This window comes from Schistocerca piceifrons, chromosome 2, assembly GCF_021461385.2.
Source record: "Schistocerca piceifrons isolate TAMUIC-IGC-003096 chromosome 2, iqSchPice1.1, whole genome shotgun sequence".
In the NCBI taxonomy this organism is placed as follows: Eukaryota; Metazoa; Arthropoda; class Insecta; order Orthoptera; family Acrididae; genus Schistocerca; species Schistocerca piceifrons.
In genome coordinates this window covers 1,024,315,002-1,024,340,478 of record NC_060139.1, presented here as the reverse complement: position 1 = coordinate 1,024,340,478, position 25,477 = coordinate 1,024,315,002, and the positions used below count along the sequence as shown (strand labels likewise).

Genomic DNA, 25,477 nt, shown 5'->3' with positions numbered 1-25,477 from the left:
GATGTCCTTAGGTTAGTTAGGTTTAAGTAGTTCTAAGTTCTAAGGGAGTGATGACCTCAGATGTTAAGTCCTATAGTGCTCAGAACCATTTGAACCATTTTTTGAGCCCCGAAAAATTTCTCTAGCCGTTTGCAACATGATGCTGTCGTAATAAGCAGTATAAACAAGAGGACTTATCGATGATATTACAACGCCTCGAATATTTCTGCCTTCCTATTAACGCAGGTCTTGAAAATTCCGTATCTTCTGAAATTAAAATAGAGGATGGAACTCAAAATAGTCCTGAGCACTACTACACTTTTAGATTCTTGATCCAAACCAGTCCTACATTTACCACTTAATATCGGAATTTATCACCCGAACAAACTGCTTTAATCCGGCTACAACCGATCGCTGAAGAACACCATACACGGAGACCAGAAAATATCTTGAAAAAATTCACATTTAGTTTTTTTTTTAATTCATGTCAATCAGCAGATGTGTTGGTTCCGACGTTGTGTGCTCAGAACGTTCCAATTCGCGAATTCATTCACAACTACATGGAGACGGGTTACACATATCTCACAAATTGTTCAAATCTGTTTTACTCTCGCCTCTGGCAATAACTAATTTCAGAATACGTTTACGTGAAGGATTTCACTCTCGCCTGCTACTAACACTTAGTTATTTTCTAATGACAGAAAATTAATTATCTAACCACTGGTGATGAAAATGTCTTGTCACAAAGCTTCGGGACCGATGACCACACAGTTTGGTCCCTTCAAAAATAAAACCAATCAACGAAGCAACCAACAAAGCTTCGCCCATTTGACCGCCGTCACACCAATGCGCGTTAGTGATCCTTGGCTAATACAAGTGTTGTTGCTGCTGCGGTGTTAAATCAAAAGACTGTTTTGATGCAACTGTCCGGTCTACTCTCTCTTGCCCAAGTCTTTTCGACTTCACACAACTACTGCAGCCTACATCCATTTTAACTTGGTCTCCCACTACACTTTTGCTCTCGACACCACTCCATTATCAAGTTGCCGATTTCTTGAGGCTGCGGGATGCGTCCCTTGAACCGAACTCTTCTACTAGTCGTGTCATAAATGTTTCTCCTCATTTCGATTCAGTGCCTCCTCAGTATTTATCCGATCTATCCCTCTAATCTTCGGCACGCTTCTTCAGTACCACATTTCAAATCCTTCTGTACTCTTCTGGTGTGACTTGTTTATCCCCCACCTTCCACTACCGTACAGTTCCATACTCCATATAAATCCCCTCAGGAAACACCGTAACCCGTAAGTGTACACTAAATTATGACCACCAACCTGATAAACGATACGTACAGATTAGGCAAAGATAACAGCAGCGACGGGGTCATGAGATGGAGGCAATGAGGCCTTGGTGGGTCACTGGAGGGAGATGGAACGACCTGAGCACACCGAATTTGTTGCGAAGTCCATCTGTTCGAAGTATCTTTCGGTCGGCAGATAGAATTCTTTTCGTTTCGTTAGAGGACGTAACTCATGGCCTGAGAATGGGTCGGACAAATACTTTGTATGTAAGAAGGGGAACTGGTTGTTCAACTTCACGTATTCGGTACTTCATGAGACATACTAAGTCAGAGTTTAGCATGTTTAATCTGTTCAGGTGTGTTTTCCTGATAATTTAAGAGTTCAGCTAGACAGATTCCGAGATATTTAACGTTTGGTGCTGCAGGGGGAACCCCAGTTTCAGTTATGACGTTTCCGTGATGTCTAATGACTGCTGGAAAGAGCGTAAGGCCTGGCACCCAGAAACATCGATCGCCGTCTACACGTTTTTGGATCGGTGCCAAAAGCCCGGGCGTGCACCTGCATCCCCGGGACTGTATTCCACACGCTACCGCATCGCCATTCAGAGAATTGCACATCTTTCGCAAACAGCAAAATATTGGCACCTCGATTCTGGCAGATGCACACTAGCTTATACGGAATTTAAAATCAATGTTATTGTCGTCCACAAGGGATTAATCGTAGGCATCCAAAGATGAAATATTCTACTTCCACGTGTTTATATCATATATCCAGCCTGCTGCGTTAAGGAAATAGTCACCTGGCTATACTTTATAACGGCAGCATTTGTGACGTTTCTTTCTCACGAGTCGGCCGCTGTGGTCGAGCGGTTCTAGGCGCTTCAGTCTGGGACCACTCTGCTGCTACGGTTGCAGGTTCGAATCCTGCTTCGGGCATGGATGTGTGTAATGTCCTTAGGTTAGTTACGTTTAAGTAGTTCTAAGTCCAGGGGACTGATGACCTCAGATGTTAAGTCCCATAGTGTTTGAAGCCATTTGAAACATTTGAACTTTCTCACGAAGCTTTAGTCGATTGGGCATCGCAAGATTGCTGTAGCTCGCAAGGTCGATTTTCTCATCATAGGCGTTGGTATAAATTAGTACCTCGCATTTCAAATGGTTCAAATGGCTCTGAGCACTATGGGACTTCTGAGGTCATCAGTCCCCTAGAACTTAGAACTACTTAAAGCTAACTAACCTAAGGACATCACACACATCCATGTCAGAGGCAGGATTCGAACCTGCGACCGTAGCGGTCGCGCGGTTCCATACTGTAGCGCCTAGAACCGCTCGGCCACCCCGGCCGACTCCTCGCCGTGTTTTTCTATCTGTATGTGCAGGCTAATCTCAGGAATATTCGTAGGTTTTTCCTCGTAGTCAGACTGATTCACGAGGAAGGTCTGTGTGTATAAATATTTTGTGCAAATTGGATGAACGATGATGATGATGATGGTCGATTAAGTCGTGCCTCCTGAGAACTTTTCTGGCGTGCTCTGTTTAAATCGTTTACGTTATTCTATACGGTCCAGTCACATCAATGTGACCACCTGTTAAAAACCTTTTGCAGTGCGGACGTGCTGGAAGAAAGTCAATGAGGTACCAGCAGAGATGTAGAGCCATGCTGACTCCAGTGTCATGTACACCTGCACTAGGTTTCTCCGTTTAGGTTCTACGGCTCGTATAGCTCGATCGTTGTGGTCCCACAGATTCTCGATTGGATTTAGATCCTGGAGTTTGGTAGCCAGGGGAGTACGGTAAATTCATCCTGGTGCCATTCCCACAACGCACGTTCAATGCGAGCTGTGTGGCATGTTGCATTGTCCTGCAGGTAGATGCCATAGAGCTAAGGAAAAACAAACTAGATGTAGTGGTGGACATGATCTCGAAGGATAAATGCATAGCTGTGTTGATCCATCGTACCTCCCAGAATGATGAGATCACCAATGGAATGCCACGAAAATATCCCTCAGACCAACCGCATTGCGGCAAGGTTTTTGCTTTCAGATGTTTCTCGTCCGATGGTTCATAAAATGTGATTCATCTGAAATGCCACATGTCGCCACTCAGTGGACAGTGGACGTCCAGTTACGGTACTCCCGTGCAAATTTCAGCTGTTATAGCCGCTGAACAGCAGTCAGCACGGATACATGAAACGGGCGCATGCTTGCTGATGCCCAAAAGCAGCAACGTTCGCTGAAGGTCGTTGAGGAGCCACCGTTTCGGAAATGCTTCCACTCTCCGTCCGAAAACCAATGATCATAGCCATTTGGACGTCAATAGAAATCGCTCAGTTTCCGCTTTCAGATAAAGACTGCACAGTTCCCCGCATCCAGACACCCCCCCGCGATACGCTTTATATACCATCCACTGTTAGTGCTGCCCCTGCCGCCAGTAAACGGCTATTGCGCGTTGACGTCGAAAATTAGAGGCGGTCACATTAACGTGACTGGATCGTGTAACTGTACTTAGTTAATATACAGTTACGTAACGTTGTTCTCTGACTTTAATAACTCTGCGCAACGACCCGTCAAAAAACTATCGCTGCGCAGACAAGTAGATACGAAGTGCAAGTCGTGCGAAGCCGGGTTATTATATATATATATATATATATAACGTATATTTCGCGCATAATAAATGCGAGTTAATTTCGTGTTATTCGGACTCAGTTCCTTTTCCCTCTAAAATGTGTAACAGTATTTAAAAGTTGCCATATTGGTGGTTTAGTAAAGTAACAAGGAATCAGTATTTATGTAACTCATTTAGAGATGTATGGCGATAATTGGAACTAAATTTCAAAGACGTTAACGGGAGTTTGAAAGTAAAAAGAGTTTTTTTTACATTTTTCGGATTTTTATCTCATTATAAATTTTACGATTTTCTGCACAAAAAGACGCGTAGTTATATACAAAATCAGTTATGAACTCGCACTGGAAGTAAGGTTTTTAAATATCGTCTACACTGGTTGAAAATGTTAAGATTTTTACATGCATTGCTTCAAGATATAATAAAGTCGGTAGCCATTTGTACAGACTTCGAGGTCTGTACTTTTATAAAGATGAAATTACGTTGTTTGTATTGGAAACACCTGTAGAAAACAGTATAGTATCGCTTCGTAGCATAAACACGCGTTTTATGGCTCTAAGCACTATGAGACTTAACATCTGAGGTCATCAGTCCCCTAGACTTAGAACTACTTAAATCTAACCTAAGGACATCACATCCATACACGCCCGAGGCAGGATTCGAACCTCCGACCGTAGCAGCAGCGCGGTTCCCCGTTTTATGTGTAAATGGACAAAGTGACGAATAAACAGGTACGTCTCTCAAAAAGTAAAATATGACACCAAAATGAAGTGTGTTTAAGAAACATTGGTTTCATGGTAATAGATTTTCGAAGAAAGAGAAACATTGTGTTCAACATACGGCGTGTGAAGTTAGACGACAACACACAGCCCAACTCGTCAGTATCTAGAGAAACACCCATTAGTGTTTCGAAGACTAAAACAAAATGTTGTGAAACACAATTTTCTGAAACGTAAAGTGGTTTAAAATTTACGTTAGGTTATATTCTGATATATTTAAACACCCTAATAAAGGTGTTAGGTGAGTGTGTGTTGTAAAGTATGTGGAGGGCCAGTTAGCTAACATGTAAACAGTGAGGTTTCAATTGGATTAGCCACGAAACTTGTCATTGATTGTTCTAGCTGTAAATATACTCATTTCTTTTGGAGTTCTCATAAGTGTAAAAGAATTTTATCGACTGAGAGCTAGTTGCAAAGGACACGATGTGAGCTGTGTGCTGTAATGACCATGTCACGCCGAGCTTGTAGAAATAGTAAGTATACAGGATGTACTGGAGTTGCTGTGGAATTTGTTGCATGTGAGTCAATTAAGCTGCTAAATAAATGACAGTTGAGTAACATACCAGCCACTTGGCAGAAGTGCGGCTGCAGTTATAAGAATACTGTTGCTACAGTGACCAGTGTGGATACTGGAAAGGTAATAGACTTCCAGAATGCAACAAAACATTTTAAAAAATGTAAATCAGGGAGTGAAGAACAACATATCTGTGATAGAAATTAATGAAGGAACAGGTGGTGGTATGGTGGCCTCTGCAGCTATTGAAATTTTTAGTCGATCTATGAATGAATGGAGTTGTCTGTTGCACTAAGTTCTTACGTGACGGGGACTCAAAAGCATACAACAGTGTAGTAGTCGAGAAGTCTTGTGATGCTAAGACTATCACAAAACTGGAATGTCTTCATGTCCAGAAGAGGATGGCAACAAGTTGAAGAAGTTGAAACAAAATTTGAGAGACAAGAAAGTTTCCAATGGTAAAACCATAAGAGGCAGGCTGACAGACAAAGTTATTGATGAACTACAGCAATATTATGGGATGGCTATTAGAAATAGTACTGGTGATTTGTTGAAATTGCATCAGGCAATATGAGCTATCTCTTTCCACGGACTGTCAACAGATGAAAAACTAATACACCAACTTTGTCCTCCTAGACAAGATTAATAGTGCAATTACAGCAATGCCCAGTACTCACATAATCCGTACAGTTACAAACATTCCACGTCGGCAGCAATCATGGATGTCATTAAATCTATTTAGAGAGACCTGGCATATCTTGAACTATTGAAGAAGTGTGCATGGTCATACTTAAAATTAAAATGAATCTTTCAATAATCTCATATGGATTCGATTATAAAATTTTGGTTGTTGGACTGAAGATACAAGGGCAGTGATGCTGTTATTGCTTTTAATGATAGCAACGTTGGTAGGGTGGAAGTGTAACAGCATATGGGAATGCAGTGCAGTTGGCCACTAAGGATTAACGCAGAGAAGAGAAGAACAAGAACTTTTTAAAAAAGATAAAGATTATGGTTCGCAGTATTGTGCAGGGTGCTTCTGAGTGGGCAAAACTAAAGCATATATAAAGTTAGTTTGTTTTTTGAAACTCTATAAACCGTATCTGAAAATTTACATTTTCTGTTGCATATTTCCCTGAATCTCAGAGCAGAGCATTCAAATTTTCAGGGAGTATGTACTGTGCACTTCTTACTATATGTATATGTAGAGTGGCGTGGCGAAACGTTACGCTAACCTGGCCAAAATGACACAGCGTTGCCTTTACGATTAGCCATACCTCGTCCCCAGTACTGATAGAACGTTAAATTTTAATCCAGGATTGTTAATTACTTCTTCGTTCTAGTGGCGGCGCGCAAATAAAGCATTCAGAACAACGCAGGCATATGCCACTAGTACGTGCATATGTCAACTGCTCTAAATCAAATTTACTGTGCCCATCAATAATATTGAAACACGTAGGAAGTGGTGAAAAGCCATTACTCGTCAGCGCTTGTATTATTTCTGATAGCAAATGTAAACTGACTAATCTTTGTTCCCATGGCACTTTAAAATGACATCCAAACACGATCTCTAATTCTGTCGTACAGTACTTTACTAAAGAAATAAATAATCCAGTAACTATTATAGGAATTACACAAGGTGGTCCACTGACAGTGACTGGGCCAAATATCTCACGAAATTAGCATCAAACGAAAAAATAAGAACAATAAATCTGTTCGAGCGTGACGGGGCAAAACAGACGGCGCTATGGATGGCCTGTAGATGGCGCTGCCATGGGTCAAATTGATAGAAACAGCATTGGTAACCACTTTTTTTATTACATATTCGTATAGTGCGTGAATAAATAGGTATGTTTGATTTGGAACATTTGCTTCGCTTTGTAATGGATGGCGATGTAATGTAGGAACGCACCCGATAGCATTGTGCGCAATTCATTACTTAAACTAGGCCTAATAACGCACTTTTCCAGTCACAATAATTACGCGGAAGACATAATCTTGTTGAAATGAAACGTTTAACAGTCTCAGAAGAAGTAGACATGGTGTTTATTTATGGCTATTGTGATCAAAATGCCCAACAAGCTTGTGCTATGTATGTTGATCGTTATCCTGACAGACAGCATTCAAGTGTCCGGACCTTTCGTCGGATAGTTAATGTATTTAAAGAAACGGGAAGCGTTCAGCCAAAGAAGACGACGCAACCAAGAACTGCAACAAATGAAGATGCCCAAATAAGTGTCTGAGGCTAATCCGCACATTAATATCAGACAAATTGAGCGGGAATTGGGAATTTCAAAAACGTCGGTTTTGAGAATTCTACATCAATTTCACCCTTGCCATATTTCTATGCACCGGAAATTGCATGGCGATGATTTTGAACGTCTTGTAAATTTTTGCCTCTGGGCACAAAATAAATTACGAGACGATAACAGGTTTTTTTCAAGAGTCCTATTTAGTGACGAGGCGTCATTCACAAACAGATGTAACGTAAACCGGCATAATATCCACTACTGGGCAGCGGAAAATCCACGGTGGCTGCGACAAGTGGAACACCAGCGACCCTGGCGGGTTAATGTATGGTGTGGAATTATGGGAGGACATCTAATTGGTCCTTATTTTATCGACGGCAATCTAAATGGTGCAATGTATGCCGATTTCTTAATTAATGTTTTACCGATTCTACTAAAAGATTTTTCACTTCATGACAGAACGGCGATGTACTTTCAACATGACGGTTGTCCAGCACATAGCACGTGTGCAGTTGAAGCGGTAGTCAATGGAATATTTCATGACAGGTAGCTTGGTCGTAGAAGCATGGCCTGCACGTTCACAGGACCTTTCATCTCCGGACTTCTTTCTTTGGGAAAAATTGAAAAATATTTGTTATTGTGATCCACCGACAACGCCTGAAAACATGCTTCAGCGCATTGTCAATGCATGTGCGACAATTACTAAAGGCAATCTACTAGCTCTTGAGAGGAATTTCATAATGCGTATTGTCAAATGCATTAAAGCTGGACATCATTTTGAGCATTTATTACATTAATGAGATTATTACGGCTGCTCACGCAGTAACAGCATTCGATCCCATAATTTATGATAAGGTCACAAAAGTAAACGTATCACATCGGAACAATAGCAATAAACTACTTTTTGTTTTTTAATGTAAAAAACCAAATTGTTACCAACTGTTCATCCAGATGGGTGAGGCGTATTATAAGTCTTGGAACATTACAGTGCCATTCATCACAAAGCGAAACAAAGGTTCCAAATCAAACATTCGTATTTATTTACGTACTATACGAATATGTAATAAAAACGGGGATACTTATTTTAAATAATGCTGTTTCTATCAATTTGACCTATGGCAGCGTCATCTGTTTTCCCCTGTCACGTTTGATGCTAACTTCGTGAAATGTTTGGCCCAGTCACTATCAATGGACCACCCTGTATACTCGTAATATCACGCCTACTGTGATGCTATCAGTTAAAATACTTACGTTTCAATCTCTTCAAGGCAGTTAATAGCTTCATGATGCGAGATAACTACAGATAAAGGTCGTTATTTATCTCAAAACAAAGCTATCGGTCGGTAACATGCTCTACAGCGGAGCGGGTCACGTTACTACGAAAAATGCAATGTACGTCAACACACACATTGAATATTTACCGTAGCTACTACTAATCTTGCTTGCGGTAAGTACTGATTTAATAAAATGTCTCCAATGTTAAAACCAAAGCTATAATTTTACTATAAACCAGTGATATAGCGATAGCTAGCTCTGCGATAATATTAACTTCGATGATAACTGATCTCTCTGTTATTATCCCTTTTATTATCTTTACTTCCTTAAAACCTTGAAATAAGCTTTTAATTATGAACGTTATTATTTTCTTTTATATAACTCAAATGAAATTCTGATTCAAACCTTTTCTAATATTTACTGAACTGTCTTAATCGTAATTGAGTTAAAAGTTCGACGAACTTCTTTGTTTTTTATCTTTGCCATTACTGAAATTTACTAATCTAGGCGTAGTCGCTTTTGAAAGCTTTGAAACTCAAAATAATCTTTCCCTTGCTTACGTTACTTGTGTAAATCTACTTCAGTGGGCATTCTATCCTTTCCACTAAATTGAAACACGTAACGAAGATTTCAGTCTGACTCTTCCTTCATTTAATTCAATTAATTAATTTCAATACAACTTTTTAACTTTAATCTGAACGAGTGACATCAAATCTAAACTCCACACAAATCGGAAATGAAGAAAGACAAAAAGATTAAAACAAAAAGTCTACGTGGCACAAACATTTTTGTACTAAATTTAAAATTATAAGCAAAGCTCAGGCTCTTCAGGTGCTGACTTTCGTGTTCCCACCAACAGTCCGTAATTTGTCACTCGCCACCCTGTCAAGCAACGGAATATCGTAGTGTTACGTCAGTCGGTTCCGCTAGGGCACAAACTTATTCTCACTGTTAAAGCTACTAATTTACGGGCAACAATAGCTCTGTTCTCTCAATGTAAACCGTGCAGAGTCTGGTTCTCGGCTCTTATTAAACACCGATTGAGACTTTAACTCAACGGTACCCAAATCACTTATGATGTTCCACTATACCAGCAGTGCGTACTAAAACCGCAACAAACACAACCGCTGAACACTCAGTTACCTTAGAGTGCGTGTCTTATAACAACCACAAAATTATCGCAAACGCTTAATCACCTTAGAGCGTGCGTTCCTCTAAACAACACAAAATGCAACCACAACGACTTTTAAAGACTTGTGCACATCAGGAAAATCACTAATAGCACTAATATTCCAATTCTGTGACTATGACTTATGAACACAAAGCTTCTCCAAATAAGGAACACAGCTTCCTCAAATCGAGTGTAAGTTTCCTCAGCAAGTTAGCCCGTCACTTTTGACCTCTGTGACCACGAATAAACTATATCTACGTCCTACCAGCGACAACTAACAAGTACGATGTCGTAGCTAAACCAACCAGGGCTTACGACCAGAAGAATCTCAAATTAATTGACCTCAGTGTACTCTAAATTTCTCTTACGGAACAGCATAAACTCAAAGCAGACAACTGCAGAACTCGTCTACGAAGACCGATCACACTAACTCAGTGATCCAAAATCGGAACACAGTCTATAGCTCCATTCAAATTTATGGACCATATTCGCGGTCTCGACTAGATCCACGATCAATTGCCTTTCCCTGGCTGACCGTTACACGCGATGTATAACTAGAGCTTTCACAGAGCAGCCATCGCATAGGACTGAACTTTTTAACACCCAATAACCAAAGGGGAACTTCGACAATCATGTCACGATTCCATTGCTTTTAACAATTAACTATTCATTCATCTGCAGCCTTCGCTGCGACGAATAGTGGCCAGCTAGATCGGATGGTATCTCTGGCACGGACAATTGTTGGCTTCTGCTGGCGCCGCATGGAGACTCTTTGCCGCTACTTGCTCGACTGTCAAGCGTCAACGTTTGCTCGCTTTTCTACAACAGTTTGTCACACAAATACTTTAATTACAGAACATTATTGCATATTACATATTAACAACTTTCGAGCCTCTAAATTACTACGTTGAAGCGACGAAGAATCCGTGATGGCACTGGAAAACTTTGGTCCCGTGACAGGTAGCAACATACATATCGCGAGTCTACTGAAGTAAAAGAAAAATGTAATTAAAACTATTTGAGAGAAAGGACAAAAATTACATAATTCTCAAAAAAATGTGTGTGAAATCTTATGGGACTTAACTGCTAAGGTCATCAGTCCAAAAGCTTACACACTACTTAACCTAAATTATCCTAAGGACAAAAACACACACACACACACACACACACCCATGCCCGAGGGAGGACTCGAACCTCCGCCGGGACCAGCCGCACAGTCCATGACTGCAGCGCCCCAGACCGCTCGGCTAATCCCGCACGACACATAATTCTAAATGGGTAATTAAAGAAATTGTATTTCCGAACGCAGTGGCTGAAATGCAATGGCTGTAGTTCAGTATGCTCGGAACATACCACGTCCTGTAAGTTTTATGTTAGTTGCTTCAGTGGTTTCTGAAACATAGGGAAGCCAAACGACAAAGTTCGGCGTTGCCGAGATAGGGCGTCCCAATTCCCCTTAAATGACAGAGGGATTTGAAGAGCGACACCAATTAAAGAGGCGTAGTTCGAAACAGGGAAGATGCTGAGATAACTTAACATGTTCTAAGCTTCATAGACTTTTAAACTCCATTGTTATCTATGACAACAGAGGCCAGGCATCAGCTGAGTCGGGAGGGATGGTCGAGGTGTTCAATTTAAGGCAGTACCCAATGCGCCTGCTGAAGTGGTTTAATGAAAACAACGGCAAACTTAAATGTTACCTTGTAGGAGTTGTTGTTTTTGGTCATCAGTCTACTGACTGGTTTGATGCGGCCCGCCACGAATTCCTTTCCTGTGCTAACCTCTTCATCTCAGAGTAGCACTTGCAACCTACGTCCTCAATTATTTGCTTGAAGTATTCCAATCTCTGTCTTCCTCTACAGTTTTTGCCCTCTACAGCTCCCTCTAGTACCACAGAAGTCATTCCCTCATGTCTTAGCAGATGTCCTATCATCCTGTCCCTTCTCCTTATCAGTGTTTTCCACATATTCCTTTCCTCTCCGATTCTGCGCTCAACCTCCTCATTCCTTACCTTATCAGCCCACCTAATTTTCAACATTCGTCTATAGCTCCACATCTCAAATGCTTCGATTCTCTTCTGTTCCGGTTTTCCCACAGTCCATGTTTCACTACCATACAATGCTGTACTCCAGACGTACATCCTCAGAAATTTCTTCCTCAAATTAAGGCCGCTATTTGATATTAGTAGACTTCTCTTGGCCAGAAATGCCTATTTGCCATAGCGAGTCTGCTTTTGACGTCCTCCTTGCTCCGTCCGTCATTGGTTATTTTACTGCCTAGGTAGCAGAATTCCTTAACTTCATTGACTTCGTGACCATCAATCCTGATAAGTTTCTCGCTGTTCTCATTTCTACTACTTCTCATTACCTTCGTCTTTCTCCGATTTACTCTCAAACCATACTGTGTACTCATTAGACTGTTCATTCCATTCAGCAGATCATTTAATTCTTCTTGACTTTCACTCAGGATAGCAATGTCATCAGCGAATCGTATCATTGATATCCTTTCACCTTGTATTTTAATTCCACTCCTGAACCTTTCTTTTGTTTCCATCATTGCTTCCTCGATGTACAGATTGAAGAGTAGGGGCGAAAGGCTACAGCCTTGTCTTACACCCTTCTTAATACAAGCACTTCGTTCTTGATCGTCCACTCTTATTATTCCCTCTTGGTTGTTGTACATATTGTATATGACCCGTCTCTCCCTATAGTTTACCCCTACTTTTTTCAGAATCTCGAACAACTTGCACCATTTTATATTGTCGAACGCTTTTTCCAGGTCGACAAACCCTATGAAAGTGTCTTGAGTTTTCTTTAGCCTTGCTTCCATTATTAGCCGTAACGTCAGAATTGCCTCTCTCGTCCCTTTACTTTTCCTAAAGCCAAACTGATCGTCACCTAGCGCATTCTACCCCTCCAAAACAGGAGATTAACATCCTCAATTACCATCTGTGCTATCGTGAAATAGCGCTAGCGACGGTTTTTCGCACGGTGGTCCCAGCTTCGATTACCAATGGTGAAGTCAGACCCCTCTGTGATGGATATGAAACAAGGGCTTTTCAAATGCGCGACCTCGGGGAGAGTGCTTGAATTAATGAGCGTCGTCAAGCTAAAGTACTCTCCAGTCTGGGAGCCACAACACCTTATTAGCGCTGCGCTAGTCGGGCCACTCGCTCCAATAGCTGCTCCGCCTGTGCTGTTCGAAGCGGTCGCGCACTATCGTCCATAAAAAAAATGAAACTAAAAAGTCAGGGTCTAAGGCACACATGAAATGGAAATTTGTGGTAAGGACTATGGGACCAAACTGCTGAGGTCATCGGTCCCTAAGCTCACACACTACTTAATCTAACTTAACCTAACCTACGCTAAGGACAACATACACACCCATGCCCGAGGGAGGACGCGAACCTCCGACGCGTGGGAGGGGGAGGGGGAGGGGTGAGGGGGGGGGGGGAGCCACGCGTGCCGTGTCGAGACGCCTGAGACCTTGCGGTGACAACAAGGCACACCTGAAAAGTTGATAATTGGGAAGTAATTCAGTATCAAGCAACGTTGACCAGAGAATATATTGAGTTTAAAGATTGGAAGGTTAATACGCACATGCAACATTAAGTCTTATACCTTAATACCTGCATTGGTAAGACGATCACATTTGACAATTTTCGTGAGTGCAATACGCGTTTTCACCTCTCGCCATGTGAGATTCCAGTGACAGACAAATGTTCACTCACTAATCAGCGTTGTTGTGGCACTGTGCTTCTTCCCCATAGGCTTCTTTTGAGGGTTGCATTCGGCACTGGCCCTTTCATGCATGACAGTGCACGGTCGCATTGAACAGCGCAGGTGGATGAGCTCTTGGATATTCGGCGAATCAGCTGACCTCCCCGCTCCCATCGAGAACATGTGGGATGCGTTGGGATGAAGTATTGCAGCACCAACCACCAGCACCGACGGACATCAAACAGTTGTGAACCGCGTTGCTGGAGGAATGCAACACCCTACCACAATAACTTTTTACGAGCCTTCTACACGGTAGCACGCTGCAAAACATACACTACCGTCCTTGATCACCCAGTCTATTAAGAAACATGTCCCGCGTTTTGTAATATCCAAATATTCATCATAAATCGTGGTTACTTCAGTATAGCTTCTGTCCATGAGTAATTGTCATTATCGTTCTTCTCACTCCGTATTTCTTTTAGCTACTTTCTGTTCTACAATTTAGCAGTTCTTTCTATTTGCGGCCCAAATTTCATCTAGCTAGGTGTGGTATCAACGTAAGTCATATCTCCTTATTGCAGTTGTTCGTTCGTATTAAAGATATTATGGATGGGTATAGGCGGAAGCCGGGAATCTCCAGTGTCCTTGCCAGCGAAGACGGCAACGGCTTTGCCGCAGTGGATACACCGGTTCCCGTCAGATCACCGAAGTTAAGCGCTGTCGGGCGTGGCCGGCACTTGGATGGGTGACCATCCGGACCGCCATGCGCTGTTGCTATTTCTCGGGGTGCACTCAGCCTCGTGATGGTACTCGACCGAAGAGTAGCGGCTCCGGTCAAAGAAAACCATCATAACGACCGGGAGAGCCGTGTGCTCACCACACGCCCCTCTTATCTGCATCCTCATCTGAGGATGACACGGCGGTCGGATGGTCCCGATGGGCCACTTGCGGCCTGAAGACGGAGTGAGAGTGCTTCCAGCAAAGAGGGCGATGGTAGCAACATAGCTCGATGCCTTTTTCCACGGAGTCACTGATAGTTTAGTTATACTGTTTTAATCAGTCACTATACAGCTTCAGCATTTCGCCGTTTACTTGTTAACTAAATATCGTATCCCCGACAACATTCTGGGGACATCCGCGTGAAGGCGTTCTTAAGATCTGAGAATGCCATTTGTAAAAAAGGGGCAACGACCCTTTCGGTAACAGGCTTCACTGTAATTTCGAGACGCGCAGCAAACAAGAGTTGGTGTAAGCGACAGGTACAGGTAATTTAACAAATGTTTCCACGTTAGCTGCTCCTTAAAGAAATGTGCTTGTCTGCTTCAACGCGCTGGGGCACTTTGTCGTTTGCGTTGCTGACAGTGTTGGGAGATTACTGCGGCTAACTCGCTATATGCATAATCAGCTATTTGACATTCATTGCCGTATAAAGAACGCCTCCCAACTGTTCTGTGCGTTAGGCTCTTAAACTGTGCACGTTCATGCTGCTGCTGCTGCTGCTGCTGCTGCTGCTGCTTGGCTTCTAATGCCAGTCTTTTCACATTTGTTGAAGTCGAGCAAACAACGTTCTTAGGTGTATCATTCAGTCATCAAAGTGAATGTATTTCTCATTTATATTTGGTTTTCGTTACGGTCATAATCACCCAGCAAGATGGCGCAGTACTGGAGGGGTCGCCACTTGCAGGGGGCGCCAAATGGTCTCCAAGGGAAACAAGATTTTCCGGAAAATATATTATTAGAGCCGGCCGCTGTGCCCAAGCGGTTCTAGGCGCTTCAGTACGGATCCACGCGACCGCTACAGTCGCAGGTTCGAATCCTGCCTCGAGCATGGATGTGTGTGATGTCCTTAGGTTAGTTACGTTTAAGCAGTTGTAAGTCTAGGGGACTGATGACTTCAGATGTTAAGTCCCACAGTGCTCAGAGCCATCTGAACCATATTATTAGAGTAAATTCTATATATTAAACTACGTGTTTCTAGAGGGGGCGGCTTACCGACTATCAGGCCAGATTTGCAGCTTTGTTCAAGAGTTCCTTGCAAATGCAACTCAACACGTGTCTCTTATCGGAACAAAATCTTCGGATTTTCTCTTCTGGAGCACGCCTAAGGAGTGTGATGTAGCAATGCCAGAAGACAGTAACGATTTGCAGAAATGCTTACAGAGCATTGATGACTAGTGCAGGGACTGGTAGCTGATCCCGAAGGTAAATAGATGTAAGATATTGCGCATACATAAGAGGGTAATCCCAAAAGTAAAGTCTCCTATTGTTTATAAGTTCATAGACTTGTTTATTTCTATATTTTACATCAGTTTACAGCTTGAATGTTTAGCTATTTTTCGACGTAATCACCATTTCTGTCGATGCATTTTTGTAGACGCTGTGGCAGTTTTTGTATGCCCATGTCATACCAGCTCGCCGCCATGTTGTTCAGAAAGTTACGAACCTCTTCTTTCACCTCGTCGTCGGAGCTGAATCGCTTTCCGGCCAAATGTTCTTTTAACCTAGGGAACAGGTGATAGTCACGGGGCGCCAAGTCAGGACTATAGGGTGGGTGGGTGATTATGTTCCACTGAAACTGTTGCAGGAGAGCAACGGTTTGCCGAGTGATGTGTGGGCGAGCGTTGTAATGGTGAATGTGTACGCCCTTGCTCAACATTCCTCTTCTCCGGTTCTCAGTTGCCCGTTTGAGTTTTTTCAGAGTCTCACAGTACCGGTCAGCGTTAATTGATAAAGTCGACCAATAATACCTCTTTCTGATCCCAAAAAACGGTTGTCATGACTTTACCGGCAGACTGCAAACTCTTTACACAACTTACGAACATTTTTGATATCCATGTACGATTCACTATACACTTCTGTCAATTGATTGGCGATGGATTTCAATCGGAACGTATCCTTTGCGTTCAAAAACCGAATAACTGCGCGCAATTCTCACTTGGCGGTAACATCCAAAGGGAGCTCCATTCTCAACGGCTGCCTAGCCAAGACAGCGCCTCAGCGCGGCGTGCGCATGTTTACACAAAGCGTGTGAAGCACTCTTCATAACAGTGTGAGCAACTGCCACACAGAGTTTTGTAGTTAAAAAATAGGAGAACTTACTTTTTGGATTACCCTCGTAAGAAAAAGAAATCCACTACTACATTGCTACACTATTAATGACAAACTGCATGAAACAGTAACTACTGTAAAAATATCTAGCAGTAACTATTCACAGCGACCTTAAGTGGAATGACCACATAAAAGAAATAGTGGGAAAAGCGGACGCCAGACTGAGATTCATAGCAAGAATCTTAAGGAAATGTAATTCGTCGAGCAAGGAGATGGCTTGCAATCCGTTTGTTCGACGGATTATTGAATATTGGTCATCATCTGGGGCCCCAAGCAGGCAGGACTGACAGAAGAGGAAGAGAAGCTCCAATGAAGAGCGGCGCGTTTCGGCGCGAGAGCGTTACAGAGCCTTTCAACAAAGTCCAGTGGTTGACGCTACAAAAGGCCTTGTGGATGACGGACAGTTTTGCTACTGAAGTTTCGGAAGAGTTCTCCCCACGCACCATTCGCGGATGGAACCGGAAAGGGGAATAAGTAACCACAAGTACCTCGCGCCGCAGATGGTCAGGTGTCTTGCAGAGTAATGATGTAGATGTTGATCATGTGCTTCATAAGAAACTTCCTATCTATAACACTCTAAAGGAGTGGTCGTCAAACTGGGTACGCGGGCCGAATTCTGCCGGAATCAAGTGCTGGTGCGGCTCGAGGTTCTCACATGGGAAACTGCCCATAGCATCCTCCTCACATTCAGTGGTAAGATGGTCCAGTGCATAGTCCGTCAAAAACTGAACACAGATCAACAATGAAAACAGGAAGAAGGTGTACTGAACTACGAAACAAGAAGCAGAGTGGAAACAGTGAACGGTCCAAGCACAAGATGAGAAACATCGATTGAATTGAAATAGCCACGGCGTCGCAGTTCTGTGGTCACGGTGTTGGACTGCGAAGGGAAATATCCGTGTTCAACCCTCCCTTGTGCCCCATATTCTTTTTTCTTCGCAAGGTTATGAACTGTCTCTCCGGTCACTGATGTGTCTGTTCGGTGTACCCTAATTTGTGTCTGTGTCGTGGTGTAATATCCGATTGCAACAGCGAATTCTAACGTTCCGTTTTGGAAGTTTTGGTCTTGAATTCCTTTGTCGGAACGCAGTTCACGCTAGTTTGTTGATTTTAGCTCTGTGAGTGGTCTATACGGCATCTTGTCTGCTCTCACTACTCATCACATTTATTTGCGACAGTGATATTTTCTTACTTGGCTCATGTTCTATAACCATTATACAGTTTGACAACTATAAAAAAGCAGATAAAAATTCACTTGACGCTTTCCTGAGAGACAATCTGCACTCATTCCAAATTAATAATATAAGTGTAGACCAGATGTGGCTTAAATTCAAAGAAATAGTATCGACAGCAATTGAGAGATTTATACCAAACAAATTGAGAGCTGCATCATACCAGTCTCAGGACTGAAGACCACAACAACAACATACCAAATAAATTAACAAACGACGGAGCTGATCCTCCTTGGTACACAAAACGGGTTAGAACACTGTTTCAGAAACAACGAATCAAACATGCCAAATTTAAACAGACCCAAAATCCCCAAGATTAGCAATCTTTTACAGTAGCTCGAAATTTAGCGCGGACTTCAATGCGAGATGCCTATAACAATTTCCACAACGAAAGTTTGTCTCGAAACCTGGTAGAAAATCCAAAGAGATTCTGGTCGTATGTGAAGTATCTTAGCGGCAAGAAACAATCAATGCCTTATCTGCGCGATAACAATGGAGATACTATCGAAGACAGTGCTGCCACAGCAGAGTTACTAAACACGGCTTTCCGAAATGTCTTCACAAAAGAAGACGAAGTAAATATTTCAGAATTCGAATCGAGAACGGCTGCCAACATGAATAACGTAGAAGTAAATATCCTCGGAGTAGTGAAGCAACTTAAATCACTTAATAAAAGCAAGTCTTCTGGTCCAGACTGTATATCAATTAGGTTCCTTTCGGAGTATGCTGACGCATTAGCTCCATACTTAACAATCATATACAACTGTTCGCTCCACTAAATATCCGTACCTAAAGACTGGAAAGTTACACAGGTACACCAATATTCAAGAAAGGTAGTAGGAGTAATCCACTAAATTACAGGCCCATACCATTAACGTCGATATGCAGCGGGATTTTAGAACATACATTCTGTTCGAACATTCTGAATTACCTCGAAGAAGACGGTCTATTGACTCAGTCATCATGGGTTTAGAAAACATCGCTCCTGTGAAACACAACTAGCTCTTTATTCACGTGAAGTGTTGAGTGCTATTGACAATAGAGATCGATTCCGTATTTCTGGATTTCCGGAAAGCTTTTGACACTGTACCACACAAGAGGCTCGCAGTGAAATTGCGTGCTTATGGAATATCGTCTCAGTTATGTCACTCGATTTGTGATTTCCTGTCAGAGAAGTCAGAGAGTAAAAAAGGAATGATTTCTAGCGTTCCTAGGCCCTTTTCTGTTCCTTATGTATATCAACCATTTGGGAGACAATCAGAGCAACCGTCTTCGGTTGTTTGCAGATGACGCTGTCGTTTATCGACTAATAAAGTGATCAGAAGATCAAAACAAACTGCAAAACGATTTAGAAACAAATATCGGAATAGTGCGAAAAGTGGCAGTTGACCCTAAATAACGAAAAGTGTGAGGTCATCCACATGAGTGCTAAAAGGAACTAGTTAAACTTCGATTACACTATAAATCAGTCTAATCTAACAGCCGTAAATTCAACTAAATACCTAGGTATTACAATTACGAACAACTTAAATTGGAAGGAACACATAGAAAATGTTGTGGGGAAGGCTAACCAAAGACTGCGTTTTATTGGCAAGACACTTAGAAAATGGGCCGGCCAGGGTGGCCAAGCGGTTCTAAGCACTACAGTCTGGAACCGCGCGACCGCTACGGTCGGAGATTCGAATCCTGCCTCGGACATTGATGTGTGTGATGTCCTTAGGTTAGTTAGGTTTAAGTAGTTCTAAGTTCTAGGGGACTGATGACCTTAGAAGTTAAGTCCCATAGTGCTCAGAGCCATTTGAACCAACTTAGAAAATGTAACAGACCTACTAGGGAGAGTGCCTACACTACGCTTGTCCGTCATACTGCTGCGCGGTGTGGGATCCTTACCAGAGAGGACTGACGGAGTACATCGAGCCGCGCAGGATTAGCCGAGCGGTCTGAGGCGCTGCAGTCATGGAGTGTACGGCTGGTCCCGGCGGAGGTTCGAGTCCTCCCTCAGGCATGGGTGTGTGTGTTCGTCCTTAGGATAATTTAGGTTAAGTAGTGTGTACGCTTAGGGACTGATGACCTTAGCAGTTAAGTCCCATAAGATTTCACACACATTTGAACATTTTTTGAGTACATCGAAAAAGTTCAAAGAAAGGCAGCACGTTTCGTACTATCACGAAATATGGGGGAGAGAGTCACAGAAATGACACAGGATTTTGGTTGGAAATCATTAAGAGAAAGGCGTTTTTCGTTGCGACTGAAATTTTTCACGAAATCACAATCACCAATATTCTCCTCCGAATGCGAAAATGTTTTTTTGACACCGACCTACATAGGGAGGAACGATCACCACGATAAAATAAGGGAAATCAGAGGTCGTACGGAAAGATATAGGTGTTCATTCTTTCCGCGCGCTATACGAGATTGGAATAATAGAGAATTATGAAGATGGTTCGATGAACACTCTGCCAGGCTCTTAAATGTGATTTGCAGAGTATCCATGTAGATGTAGATGTAGAACTGCCAAGATTATAAAAGAACGGACACATTACTTACCGAACGCGCGGTTCATAAATTTGTGAAAAAAGAAATATGGGGCATCGCGGAGATTTGAAAACGGGTCTCCCGCTTTGTAGTTCAACACTATGACCACACAACCACGGCTCTGTCATTCTTGGTGTACACTTGATATTGCACATATTAAGCGTGCACCGTTCACTACTTCTATTTTATTTTTTTTGACAGTTCAGTCCGCCTTGTTTTCATACTACATCTGTGTTCAATTTTGGACGACTTATCCACTGGGCCATCTTACCACTAAATGTGAGGGCGTTGCGAGGGCAGTCTCCCTTGACAGCACTAGAATATTATTATAGACGGCTGATAACCACGAACCGCACGAGCACTTGATTCAGGCCGCATTCGGCCTGTGGGTCGCAGTTTGACGACCACTGCTCCAATGACCGCCTTGTCATTACATACGCATTTTGGTATCTGACAGTGATTCGGATTCCCTGTTCAGCCCGAGCAGCGATACAGAGAAAAGATGAGAGGTACTCAGGCTTCATACCACGGTCGTTGAGGACATCGCCCCCACCACCGGCATGTCACGTGGGCCTGGCCACTAACGCACAGGGTCCGTAAATACAGGGTTATTACAAATGATTGAAGCGATTTCACAGCTCTACAATAACTTTATTATTTGAGATATTTTCACAATGCTTTGCACACACATACAAAAACTCAAAACGTTTTTTTAGGCATTCACAAATGTTCGATATGTGCCCCTTTAGTGATTCGTCAGACATCAAGCCGATAATCAAGTTCCTCCCACACTCGGCGCAGCATGTCCCCATCAGTGAGTTCGAAAGCATCGTTGATGCGAGCTCTCAGTTCTGGCACGTTTCTTGGTAGAGGAGGTTTAAACACTGAATCTTTCACATAACCCCACAGAAAGAAATCGCATGGGGTTAAGTCGGGAGAGCGTGGAGGCCATGACATGAATTGCTGATCATGATCTCCACCACGACCGATCCATCGGTTTTCCAATCTCCTGTTTAAGAAATGCCGAACATCATGATGGAAGTGCGGTGGAGCACCATCCTGTTGAAAGATGAAGTCGGCGCTGTCGGTCTCCAGTTGTGGCATGAGCCAATTTTCCAGCATGTCCAGATACACGTGTCCTGTAACGTTTTTTTCGCAGAAGACAAAGGGGTCTTAAACTGTAAACCGTGAGATTGCACGAAACACGTTAACTTTTGGTGAATTGCGAATTTGCTGCACGAATGCGTGAGGATTCTCTACCGCCAGATTCCCACATTGTGTCTGTTCACTTCACCATTAAGAAAAAATGTTGCTTCATCACTGAAAACAAGTTTCGCACTGAACGCATCCTCTTCCATGAGCTGTTGCAACCGCGCCGAAAATTCAAAGCGTTTGACTTTGTCATCGGGTGTCAGGGCTTGTAGCAATTGTAAACGGTAAGGCTTCTGCTTTAGCCTTTTCCGTAAGATTTTCCAAACCGTCGGCTGTGGTACGTTTAGCTCCCTGCTTGCTTTATTCGTCGACTTCCGCGGGCTACGCGTGAAACTTGCCCGCACGCGTTCAACCGTTTCTTCGCTCACTGCAGGCCGACCCGTTGATTTCCCCTTACAGAGGCTTCCAGAACCTTTAAACTGCGCATACCATCGCCGAATGGAGTTAGCAGTTGGTGGATCTTTGTTGAACTTCGTCCTGAAGTGTCGTTGCACTGTTATGACTGACTGATGTGAGTGCATTTCGAGCACGACATACGCTTTCTCGGCTCCTGTCGCCATTTTGTCTCACTGCACTCTCAAGCGCTCTGGCGGCAGAAACCTGAAGTGCGGCTTCAGCCGAACAAAACTTCACGAGTTTTTCTACGTATCTGTAGAGTGTCGTGACCATATGTCAATGAATGGAGCTACAGTGAATTTATGAAATCGCTTCAATCATTTGTAATAGCCCTGTACTGAGGCGCCACACTTGTCGGGCAGTGTTCGCTCTTCCCTGAAGCCTTCGATAGCGCCACTGATATGAGTGACTGCCCTTGCCTGTGTTTACGCTTTTAGATTCGGAACGCACTGAAGTGTGTGCGCACGGGTTACAATGACATCCACTACACTCTGGACTTTATTGCTGGCTAGACGTTCATTTCGCGAAGTCTGCCGTCAATGACTACAGCGGTTTTCCCATCACCACCAGCGCGAATAATCATAAACTGTTGTACTTACAGCGAGACGGATGCCAGATGCAGTTAACATTGTCCTTTAAATGAAGCATTTTTCACTGCTTAGTATTTGCATTTGCTAGGTCTTTGCCCTTTGTACAATTTAAAGCTATATTTTGAAACGCAATAACTTAAATTACTGTATAGATGGTGTTGTTTCAGTAAGAAATGCAACCTTTTTCTTTCTGAAGACAGTTCGGTTTTATTCTGGGTTCTGCACCCCGCATTATTCCCTGTCCTTTTCGCTACAAAATCCTATTTTCCAACGTAATCTTCGTTCAAGTCGACGGCCTTACGCAACCTTACTGTGAGAGCACGTATGCCCGCACGGTACCATTCTATTACTCGACGTCTTGCTGCCTCTATTACCTCCCCACTATCCAAGTACTGTTTCCTGCGGAGTGCATCCTTCATTGGGCCAGATAGGTGGAAATCGGAAGGTGCGAGATCTGAGCTACAGGGGGATGAGGAAGAACGATCCAGTGAGGTAATGTGAGGACTGCCAACAGATTCGCCCAGCTGAGCAGCGAGATTATTTGTTTGTGATCCGCCGATAACCTCGAACGAGAGGGTCCGCACGTTCCAACATGGCAGGAGTCACAGCTGTATGCGACCGGCCAGCACACGGAAGATCGAACAGTTTTGTGAGACCTTGTTGCGACGATGACAGACGCTTCTCCCAATGATTCATCGTGTATTTGTTCACTGCCATATCTCCACAGACGTACTTAAAGTGTGTATGAATATCTGATGTGTTGGAGTTTTCCACCAAGAGAAACTCAATATTTGGAATGCACCTCCGTTATGACACCATTTTGAATACTACGTATTGCACTGTCACTAGTTGGAATTTCATGAAACTATTGAAAGTTGCGAGCTATATCTTCTTATCTCGTGTTTTCTACTGAAAATCTCGTGCTTGTACTCTTGTTAAACTTTACTATTACAGAGATCGCCAAAACTTTATTATTTTTTTTATTGGTCCTGTGCGCAACATGTAACTTCCTCGGTCTTTCCGCTGCCACTGCTTGATCTGCTGCATTCCATTATTTAACAAAAACATAAAAAACCTATTATTCATGCTGAGTGCAATGCATGTTCTTTATGGCGGCTCCTGCTGTTGCTGCGGCTGCTGCTGCTTACTGCAACTACATATAATTCAAGAGAAAGGGTTTGGTCAAATCTAAACTCGATAAATGATAACCCAATCAAAAAAACTATATTCTGAAAGCGATTCTTTCTCATGCAGTTAACAAAACGCTAGAAGCCCTTTGAACAATCGCTTCGTTTGTAAATCTGCCTCCAGTGGCATTAAAGCAATATTACAAATTAATCAAACTCTTGAGACAGACTGAAATACTTCTCAATTGATTAAATAGTGAAACAATTCCCTGACAATTACAAAAGAAATCGATGACAAAAATCAATACTTAATCTATTCGCCTAACAATGACTTCCCTTAAGAATTCAACTCGTATCATTATCAAAATTACCGTCTGCCGCTACGCACATACACAAACCCTTTTCTTTAAATTAATAAGCGCGCTGCAAATTATAAAAAAATATCAACTAAATACCAAATCCTGTGTCGCTGCTGGCAGACACGGCAGTACGGCAGCTCGGCGACGACCCCTCGCCCAACACACGTGCGCACCACAGCAGGCGGGCTCCTACACTGGCCTCCAAACTGCCACTAGTTAATCCGTGCGCTGCGAGGCGCGACAACAATATCTTAGATTCCAGAGCTTGTGTATGCGCGCTGTAGCCAACCTTTACATCCTAAGAGAGCATTGCCAACTCTCACTATAGGGTCCGAAGTGGGAATGTTCCACTATGTCCCACAACAAACTCAGCAATTTTCCAATCGAAATTGGCAAAGAAAGAGAGTGTCATTACTTAATGAACTACCCTCGTAACATAACTACATAGCCTACGTTATTAACTCAGGATAGCATGGCGACACTTGACACAGGTGTTGCCGGTTAAGTTGCTGGCGGAAGAAGTTTCCACCAGTATTGGGAGGCTTGCAGAAGGTAGGAAAGGTGACGACATAAACATCTTGATAAGAAAGTTGGGGCTGGCCGGAGTGGCCGTGCGGTTCTAGGCGCTACAGTCTGGAGCCGAGCGACCGCTACAGTCGCAGGTTCAAATCCTGCTTTGGGCATGGATGTGTGTGATGTCCTTAGGTTAGTTAGGTTTAATTAGTTCTAAGTTCTAGGCGACTGATGACCTCAGAAGTTAAGTCGCATAGTGCTCAGAGCCATTTGAACCATTTGAAGAAAGTTGGATAACGTCCTGCATTAAATCAAACTTTGCCAGAATTCGTAATAGAAGGGCATGTGACCCCGTCGCTACTGCTATCACACATTGGACTGGTGAGCTGGGCATCTCCCAGTCCAATTGCACACTACACAAATACTTCCTGCACCAGACAACCGCCACTTCTCGTGCCCTGTTTTTCGAATCACTAGTACAATGGCCACAGTTTGTAATATACATAAATAAATACGAGTCACGGGTACGCAAGAAACTTTCTTCTGTGCTTACAGTGTACAATGATGGGAGTTACTGCGTTTACACTACATTTTCCCCACTGGCGTGCCCACAGCAGAGGTGCTCATATTAACAGTGTCCTTCTCCAGACCAATCATGGCCTCGCATTCGGGAGGACGACGGTTCAATCCCGTCTCCAGCCATCCTGATTTAGGTTTTCCGTGATTTCCCTAAATCGTTTCAGGCAAATGCCGGGATGGTTCCTTTGAAAGGGCACGGCCGATTTCCTTCCCAATCCTTC

General features: G+C 43.1%; 1 protein-coding gene and 1 pseudogene across 2 annotated transcripts in view; both read left to right on the top strand.

Moving 5' to 3' along the window:
• The window catches only part of LOC124777123 (androgen-induced gene 1 protein-like), a 213,520-nt gene that overhangs the window by 34,521 nt on the left and 153,522 nt on the right, over positions 1–25,477 (top strand). The gene's annotated exons all lie outside the window — the stretch shown is intronic.
• On the top strand, positions 14,265–14,382 carry LOC124778723 (annotated as a pseudogene).